Below are 8537 nucleotides of genomic sequence, written 5' to 3'. Positions count from 1 at the left end.
TGGAATATTACTCAGCCATAAAAAGAAACGAAATTGAGTTATTTGTAGTGAGGTGGATGGACCTAGAGTCTGTCATACAGAGTGAAGTAAGTCAGAAAGAGAAAGACAAATACCGTATGCTAACACATATATATGGAATCTAAAAAAAAATGTTCTGATGAACCTAGGGGCAGGACAGGAATAAAGACACAGATGTAGAGAATGGACTTGAGGACACAGTTGGGGGGCAAGGGTAAGCTGGGACGAAGTGAGAGAGTAGCATTGACATATATACACTATAAAATGTAAAACAGATAGCTAGCAGGAAGCAACTGCATAGCACAGGGAGATCGGCTCAGTGCTTTGTGACCACCTAGAGGGGTGGGATAGGGAGGGTGGGAGGGAGATGCAAGAGGGAGGGGATATGGGGATACACGTATACATATAGCTGATTCACTTTGTTATACAGCAGAAACTAACACAACATTGTAAAGCAATTATACTCCAATAAAGATGTTAAAAAAAAAAAGAGGAGAGGTTTAAAAAGTGAGGATTGCTTTGAAGAGAACTAACAGAGCACTGTGGTTTTCTCTATCTTTGGTCAAGGGAAAGTAAAGAATAGGGACCTGCCAAGAGGGGAGACTGACATCGCAGGAGGATGTGTGCTGAATGGAAGACATGCCCTGAGCTGGCTGGGAGCTGGAGCAGAGTATGGTGAGAGAGTTCTTTTTTTTTTTTTTTTTTTTTTTTTCTGTACGCGGGCCTCTCACTGTTGTGGCCTCTCCTGTTGTAGAGCACAGGCTCCAGACGCGCAGGCTCAGCGGCCATGGCTCACGGGCCTAGCCTCTCCGCGGCATGTGGGATCTTCCCGGACCGGGGCATGAACCCATGTCCCCTGCAACAGCAGGCGGACTCTCAACCACTGCGCCACCAGGGAAGCCCGGTGAGAGAGTTCTTGGGACGACAATATGACCTGAGTCCCCTGAGTTGTGGTGTAGAGAGACTGATATCTTTTCTCACCTGAGAGCTAGGTGAGAGGCTGGCTGGAGGACCAAAGATGGTAGGTTAAGGGGCTGGGAAGGGAGAGTTGACAGAATGAGTTTGAAAGGCAGCAGTAAGAAAGAATAAAATTATTCCTTCCATTGGTTAAAAGGTAAGAAACCTGAGTTATTCTTTCAGCTCTACCACAAATTAACTGTGCTACCATAGAAAACCACTTGATTTCTCTAGATCTCAGTTTTCTCTTCTATAAAAGGAAGAATTGGACTAGACTGTCTCTAAAGTACCCCGAAGGGACCTTCCATGACTTTCTAATTCTATGGGAGTATTAGGCTGAACTCCATGGTGACTTGTGGAGTGGGATGGGTTATGATGGTGCATATATATACATCCCATTACACTACACCCTAGACATTCAGGTCTCAAAGGTGCAGCATTCTCTTTTTCCCCTACCCCACCTTCTCTTAACAAGTACTTAAAAGATAAATTATTTTAAATATTTTAAAAGAAAAAGTAACTCATAATACCACTAACCTGACACATTACTAATTTTCTTTTGGCTAATTCCTTTCCAGATCTTGACCACCTATCTGCATATTTACTAATTATATTTTGGCTAATTCCTTTCCAGATCTTGACCACCTATCTGCATATTTGCCCCAGTTGCAATCACTAGCACATACTTTTTGTGTTCTTACAGAGCCGCCTGTTCAATACACTATGCATGACCAAAAGGAGTAAAAGCTTGGGTGCTTCCAATTATTGCATAATAAGAGCAGGCAAGGAACAAGGCAGCCTTTGATAAGACAGTCTTTTGGGGCACAGAACTACTCTGGTGTGGCCTCTCTTCCTCCTTAAGTCTCCTTCCCACCCACCCCCTCACTTCCTGATCCTTCAGCAACAACAGGAACTCAAGAGGCCCGGTAGAGCTAAGCTACCACAACCTCTGATCTACATGACACTCACTTTGAGTTTGCTTCTGGGCTAGAAATACCAGGTGATCCATGTAGCAGATATCACAGCAGCCACCAGAGAGTTATGTCAAGCCCCTAAAATCACAGAGCAAACCAATATCAAAGGATATAGAGATGTGCTAGTGATTCTGCTGTTGTTAAGACAGGAGTGAGGGGACTTCCCTGGTGGCACAGTGGTTAAGAATCCACCTGTCAATGCAGGGGACATGGATTCGAGCCCTGGTCTGGGAAGATCCCACATGCCGGGGCAACTAAGCCTGTGCACCACAACTACTGAGCCTGTGCTCTAGAAGCCGCAAGCCACAACTACTGAAGCCCACATGCCACAACTACTGAAGTCTGCGAGCCTAGAGCCTGTGCTCCGCAACAAGAGAAGCCACCGCAATGAGAAGCCTGAACACTGCAACAGAGAGTATCCCCTGCTCGCCACAACTAGAGAAAGCCTGCGCACAGCAACAAAGACCCAAAGCAGATAAAAATAAATAAACAAATAAAATTAAAAAAAAAAAAGACAGGAGTGAGGAGGTTGTCACAGAGGATCAGCAAGGTGATGGCACTCCACCCACCTTTTATTAAAATTGAAGTATAGGGCTTCCCTGGTGGCGCAGGGGTTGCGCGTCCGCCTGCCGATGCAGGGGAACCGGGTTCGCGCCCCGGTCTGGGTAGATCCCACATGCCGCGGAGCGGCTGGGCCCGTGAGCCATGGCCGCTGAGCCTGCGCGTCCGGAGCCTGTGCTCCACAACGGGAGAGGCCACAACAGAGGAAGGCCTGCATACCACAAAAAAAAAAAAAAAAAAAAAAAAAAAATTGAAGTATAGTTGATTTACAATGTTTTATTATTTCAGGTGTACGGCATAGTGATTCCATATTTGGATAGAGTATATTCCATTTAAAATTATTACAAAAGAGTGCCGACATTTCCCTGTGCTGTACAATATATCCTTGTAGCTTATCTATTTTATACATAGTGGTTTGTATCCCTTAATCCAATATCCCTATCTTGCCTCTCCCTCCTCCTTTCCCTCTCCCCACTGGTAACCACTAGTTTATTCTCCATGTCTGTGAGTCTGTTTCGTTATATACATTCGTATAAGTGATAACATAGAGTATTTGTCTTTCTCTGTCTGACTTACTTCACTAAGCAGAATACCCTCTGTGTCTGTCCATGTTATTGCAAGGCACTCCACCCACCTTAGTGCCAACTCTTGTGTCTCAGTCTCTATGACCTCAGTCCTACTGACAGGAGCACCCCTGAGCCCAGCCCCAGTAAAGTGAAGCTTTTTGGAGAGGTCTTTGTGCATTCTGATCTAGGCAGAGATGGAGATGGTTCAGTCTGGGCCTTGAAATGCTGTTCCTAAAACTTAGTCTGGTATTGTAGAAGCTTAAAGAGCAAGGTGACAAGTAAAGGGCAATGGGCCTAGAGAAGCAGGTAGGTAGGGCTTGGTTCATGGAGTCCCTGGAGTCTGCAGGGGAGGAGGAGCCTCAGATAATTTGCAGCAGGGATGTGACTTGCTCAGATTTGTTTAAGAAAGATCCCTCTGGTAACAGTGTGGGGAATGATTTGAAAAGGACGACTGGAGGCAGAGACCTGAGCTTATTAAAATTCAGTTAAGACATTACAATTTTTAGAAAAACATAGGATTTAATCATTAGAAGATAAAAAGGACAAAATGCACTAGATGATAGAGAAATACTATACCCTTGGAGAGCTCCATAGGTAAAATATCTTTCTTTTTTGTTGGGTTGCCTTTTTTTTGGCATTGAACATTTTAAAGAAATATGTGTTTACATTTTTTTTCTGATTACAAAAGCAACCCATAATCATTGAAAAATTGCAAACATTTCAGAACTATTTAATTTAGGAAGTAAAACTTCTACACAATCCCACCCCCCAGAGGTAACAGCTGTTACTAGTAAAATACCTTTCTCACAGTTGGAAATCTTGCTCTTACCAAAGGACTTGACATGCCTCACAACCTGATCTCAAAAGGCAATGCAAAAAAAAAAAAAAAAAAAAAGGCAACACAATGCTTGGATTCCCTGAAGAATAAATGATGAAAGATTATTCAAAGCAGAAAAGGTGTACAGAAATAACTGGGTGAAAAAGATTAAAAGCTAAAGGATCTAATTCCCAATCATATTTTCTGCTCAGGGGTTCATTTGCCTGAAGCTATCCAGGATGCTTGACTAAGGGGCGGCTAGTGTTTACTTCAGTGGAATAAATGAGCTCTAGAAGTTAACCTTCGTTCTTGGTTAAGTATTCATATGTTGCAGTTTTTTTTTCTTTTTAAAAAAAATTTTTATTAGAGTATAGTTGATTTACATGTTGTGTTAGTTTCAGGTGTAAAGTGAATCAGTTATACATATACATATATCCACTCATTTTTAGATTCTTTTCCCATATGTTGCAGTTTTCTTTTTTTTATTATTTAAAATATTTATTTATTTATTTCACTGCATTAGGTCTTAGTTGCAGCACGCGGGATGTTCATTGCGGTGTACAGGCTTCTCTAGGTGTGGTGCATGGGCTCTAGAGCACGCAGGCTTAGTTGCCCCGTGGCATGTGGGATCTTATTTCCCAGGGATCGAACCCGTGTCCCCTGCATTGGAAGGCAGATTCTTAACCAGTGGACCACTAGAGAAGTCCCTGCAGTTTTCTTTTTAAAAGGAAAAGTGCTGTCTTGAGGCTAAAAAGGGTTTCCCATTCCTAGCAGGCCTCTTGACATGGTGGATAGCAACAGAAAATAATTCAGTATTTTTGTGCCCATTTGTACCTGTCAGAATGGGATAATAATATCTGTCTGCCTCCCCAGGGAGATGATGAGACGATTGATTTCTTCTTTGTTACTTGCTTTTGAAATCAGAGGGAAAAATCTAGACTTAAGGCCCTTTAAAGGAAAGACTGTCCTTTCTAGACAATTCTTGGAGAGTTTCTTTAGAAAGAGAGCCTTTCTTGGAATGCATTCTGGGGCTTAATAACTTTTACCATCGGAAAAATGCATATGACAGAAACCCAATTCAAACAAGGTGAAAAAGATAAGGTTATTGTCTCATTCCTCTAAAGCCTGACAAAGGTGGAATTGGCTTCAGGGATACAAGTTCCATCAGGAACTATGATTGGATTTGAGAAATTCTATTTCAGTATCTGCATGTTGCTTGAGTGGAGAAGGTGCATTCTCAGAAGCTGTGGAATGGCCATGTTTAGCCATATGCATGTCAAAACACTGAAAGCTAGGCTTCAAAGACAGGGGATACCAAAACAGCTGTGCAGAGAGAAACAGAGATGAGAGATAGTAAGAGGACTATCAGGATCACAGTTCTTGATGGTTTTCCAGATTCTCTTTCCTTTCCCTTTGTATACTGGCTACCTTGGGGCTTTGCTAAAATGCCTTCTCCTTGCACTAGTTTAAAGTGAATTTCTCTTTCTTGCAACCCAAAGAATTATGACTATTATGATCCGAATGTTTATGTTCCCCCCAACCCCTACCGTGATGCTATTTGGAGGTGGGGCCTTTGAAAGGTGACTAGATTTAAATGAGGTGATGAATGTGGGGCCTCCATGGTGGGATTAGTGCCCTTCTAAAAAGAGGAAGAAACACCAGAGCTCTCTTTCTCTGCCATGCGAGTAGTCAGCAAGAAAATAGCTATCTGCAAACCAGGAAGAGTCTTCACCAGGAGTTGAATCAGCAGACACCTTGGACTTCCCAGCCTTCAAAACTGTGAGAAATAAACGTCTGTTGTTTAAGCCACCTAGTCTATGGTATTTTGTTATAGCAACCTGAGCTGACTAGGACAATGACTGAGACAACTACTATGAAAATTAGTGACGGCTTTTGCTGTATACTTTCTGTGAGATGTAGAGAAGCATCTTTCTTATACTGAAACTTCCCTCTCAAAGGTCACCAATTTCTAAGTGCAAAACCCAATGACTTCTACTCACTTTTCATTCTTCTTTGCCATGTTGACTGTCTTTGCCTTCTGGAATCTCTCCTCTCTTGGCCTTCATGATCAGCCCTCAATGGATTCTCCTTTTACTTCTCTGACAGTTCTTTTTCAGTATCCTTCACTGTTTTCTTTTTTCCACTTGCCCTATATAGGTGATCTCTAAGATTCTGTTCTTGGCTGCCTTCTCATCTTGCTCTGCCCTCTTTGCTAAATACATTTATCTACTCCAACGATTTTCTCTTGCACTCATAGGCTGATGACTTCTTCATTTATTATTCATAGCCTTAAAGTTTGCTGAGCTTTAGGTCCTAATTTTTACTCTCCTGGTGAATATCCCCACCTAGATAATGTGCAAACACTGCAAAAATGTCCCAAACTGAACTTCTCCTTTCCTTAACCTGGTCTCAAATTGCTTTTCTAGCCACCAGTCCCTTCCATACTGAACTTCTCTTGCAAGCCACACGGTCTTCTAGTCTCCAGCCCAGCTCTGCAGACTTCCTTTCCGGATACCTCTTCTCTTCTCCCCTAGGCTCCTTTTCTTGGTACTCCCTTGCTACCACAGCCTTGCTCCCATTCTCACTTTCTTGTCTAAATCTTGCCTTGTCCCTGAGCTGGTGGTGGGATGAATTGGGAGATCGGGATTGACCTATATACACTAATATGTATAAAATAGATAACTAAAAAACAAAACAATGTTCAGAGAAAGCCAATAAAGTAGCCTTTAAAACTTGAAAAAAGTAAAATAAATCCTGCCTTGTCCCAATATTCATCCTCCTTTCAGCCTTGCTGAGCTCCTCTTTCCCAGGATGTGTCATGCATTTCTACATCTCCAAGATTTGTTTATGGTTTCCTTCTCCCTGGAATGCCATTTCCCCACTGTTGTCCTATTTAATTAAATCCTACTCATCCTTCAAAATCCAACTCAAATGCTAATTCTTCCATGAAGGCCCCCTGACACATTGTCAGAACCAACCAATCACTTCTTCAGGCTCCCATAGAACCAGCAGAACAAGTGCTATCAATCTGACTTGAGTTATTTCTAGTTATGTATTTTCCTTTCTCTCCTGGTAGAGGATGATTTTTCTTGAGGGAAGGAGCTTTCTTAACAGTGCACTGCACAATTCAGATACTCAATAATATTTGTCAAATTGCATCGTGGAAGAAACTAACTGGAAAAACTGCAGAGATCTTTGATAAGAGGCAGTGTTGCTTAAGAAAGACAGTACTTTGGGGGCTGATTTCCCATATAAATTCTTTTCTGTTAAAAAATAGAGGGAGAGATGGGGCAAAAGTAGATTAGGGCAGATGCCCTCTTAACTCCTCTTGGTAGGTGACTGAATTTGGCCTTTATCCTACAATCCAAGTGGGTCTTGCCTTTAAAATGTCTGCTTGGGGAATTCCCTGGCAGTCCAGTGGTGAGGACTTGGCACTTTCACTGCTGTGGCCCGGGTTCAATCCTTGGTCAGGGAACTAAATCCCACAAGCCGCGTGGAGGGGCCAAAACAGACAAACAAACAAAACAACAACAAACTCTGCTTGGAATAGTGAAGATTTCTTGAAATTTCTATCATGAGAGGTTTTGTTCTTTAAGTAAGTAAAAGAGAGAACTCTGCACTGACACATTATATGGTCTTGATATGTGATGGGGCCCACATATGTGAGTAACTGGTTTATGAAGAAATCTCAACCTATCAGGGCATAAGAAGCAGTAAAGCATGCTGGTCAGGAGCTTGGCTCTGGAGCAGGACTGCTGAGGTCTGAATTAGGCAAATTAACTTCTCTGTGCTTTAGTTGCCTCTTGTGTCCAGTGGAGATTGTAATGGATCTACTTCACAAGTTTATTATGAGGATTAGACAAGATAATATATGTAAAGTTCTTGAACAGGCTAAGCACATAGTAAGCACTCGGTAATTGTGAGGTATTATTATTTTAAATAAACTTATTTATTTATTTTTATTTGTTTATTTTTGGCTGCACTGGGTCTTCGTTGCTGCGTGCGGGCCCTCTCCAGCTGCGGCGAGTGGGGGTCACTCTTCATCATGTTGCATGGGCCTCTCACGGCGGTGTCCTGTCCCGTTGCAGAGCACGGGCTCCAGGCACAAGGGCTTCAGTAGTTGTGGCACACAGGCTCAGTAGTTGTGGCTCACAGGCTCTAGAGAGCAGGCTCAGTAGTTGTGGCACATGGGCTTAGTGGCTCTGCGGCATGTGGGATCTTCCCGGTCCAGGGCTCGAACCCATGTCCCCTGCATTTGCAGGCAGATTCCCAACCATGGCGCCACCAGGGCTGCGGCATGTGGGATCTTCCCGGTCCAGGGCTCGAACCCATGTCCCCTGCATTTGCAGGCAGATTCCCAACCATGGCGCCACCAGGGAAACCCGGTATTATTATTTTTGATGACCACTTTCAAGTATGATGTGGCAAATCGCCCTCACCTGTAACTTAAGACATCCTGGGCAGATTCTATGACTTGACAACTAAAACTCAGTTCAGTCTGGTTTAAAATGTCAATCTCATGATTGGTTCAAAGATCTCCACCTGTCCCCGTATTTTTCTAATCCTCCTCCCACTCTAGTGCCCTAGAGGGCAGATGGAGGCTGAGTCATACCCTGGGACACCTTGTCCCCTTCCCTGTTCTCA

The sequence above is a fragment of the Physeter macrocephalus genome, chromosome 16 (genome assembly GCF_002837175.3).
Source record: "Physeter macrocephalus isolate SW-GA chromosome 16, ASM283717v5, whole genome shotgun sequence".
Taxonomy (NCBI): domain Eukaryota; kingdom Metazoa; phylum Chordata; class Mammalia; order Artiodactyla; family Physeteridae; genus Physeter; species Physeter macrocephalus.
The sequence above is the reverse complement of the archived record's forward strand: the minus strand, read 5'-3'. Positions refer to the sequence as shown.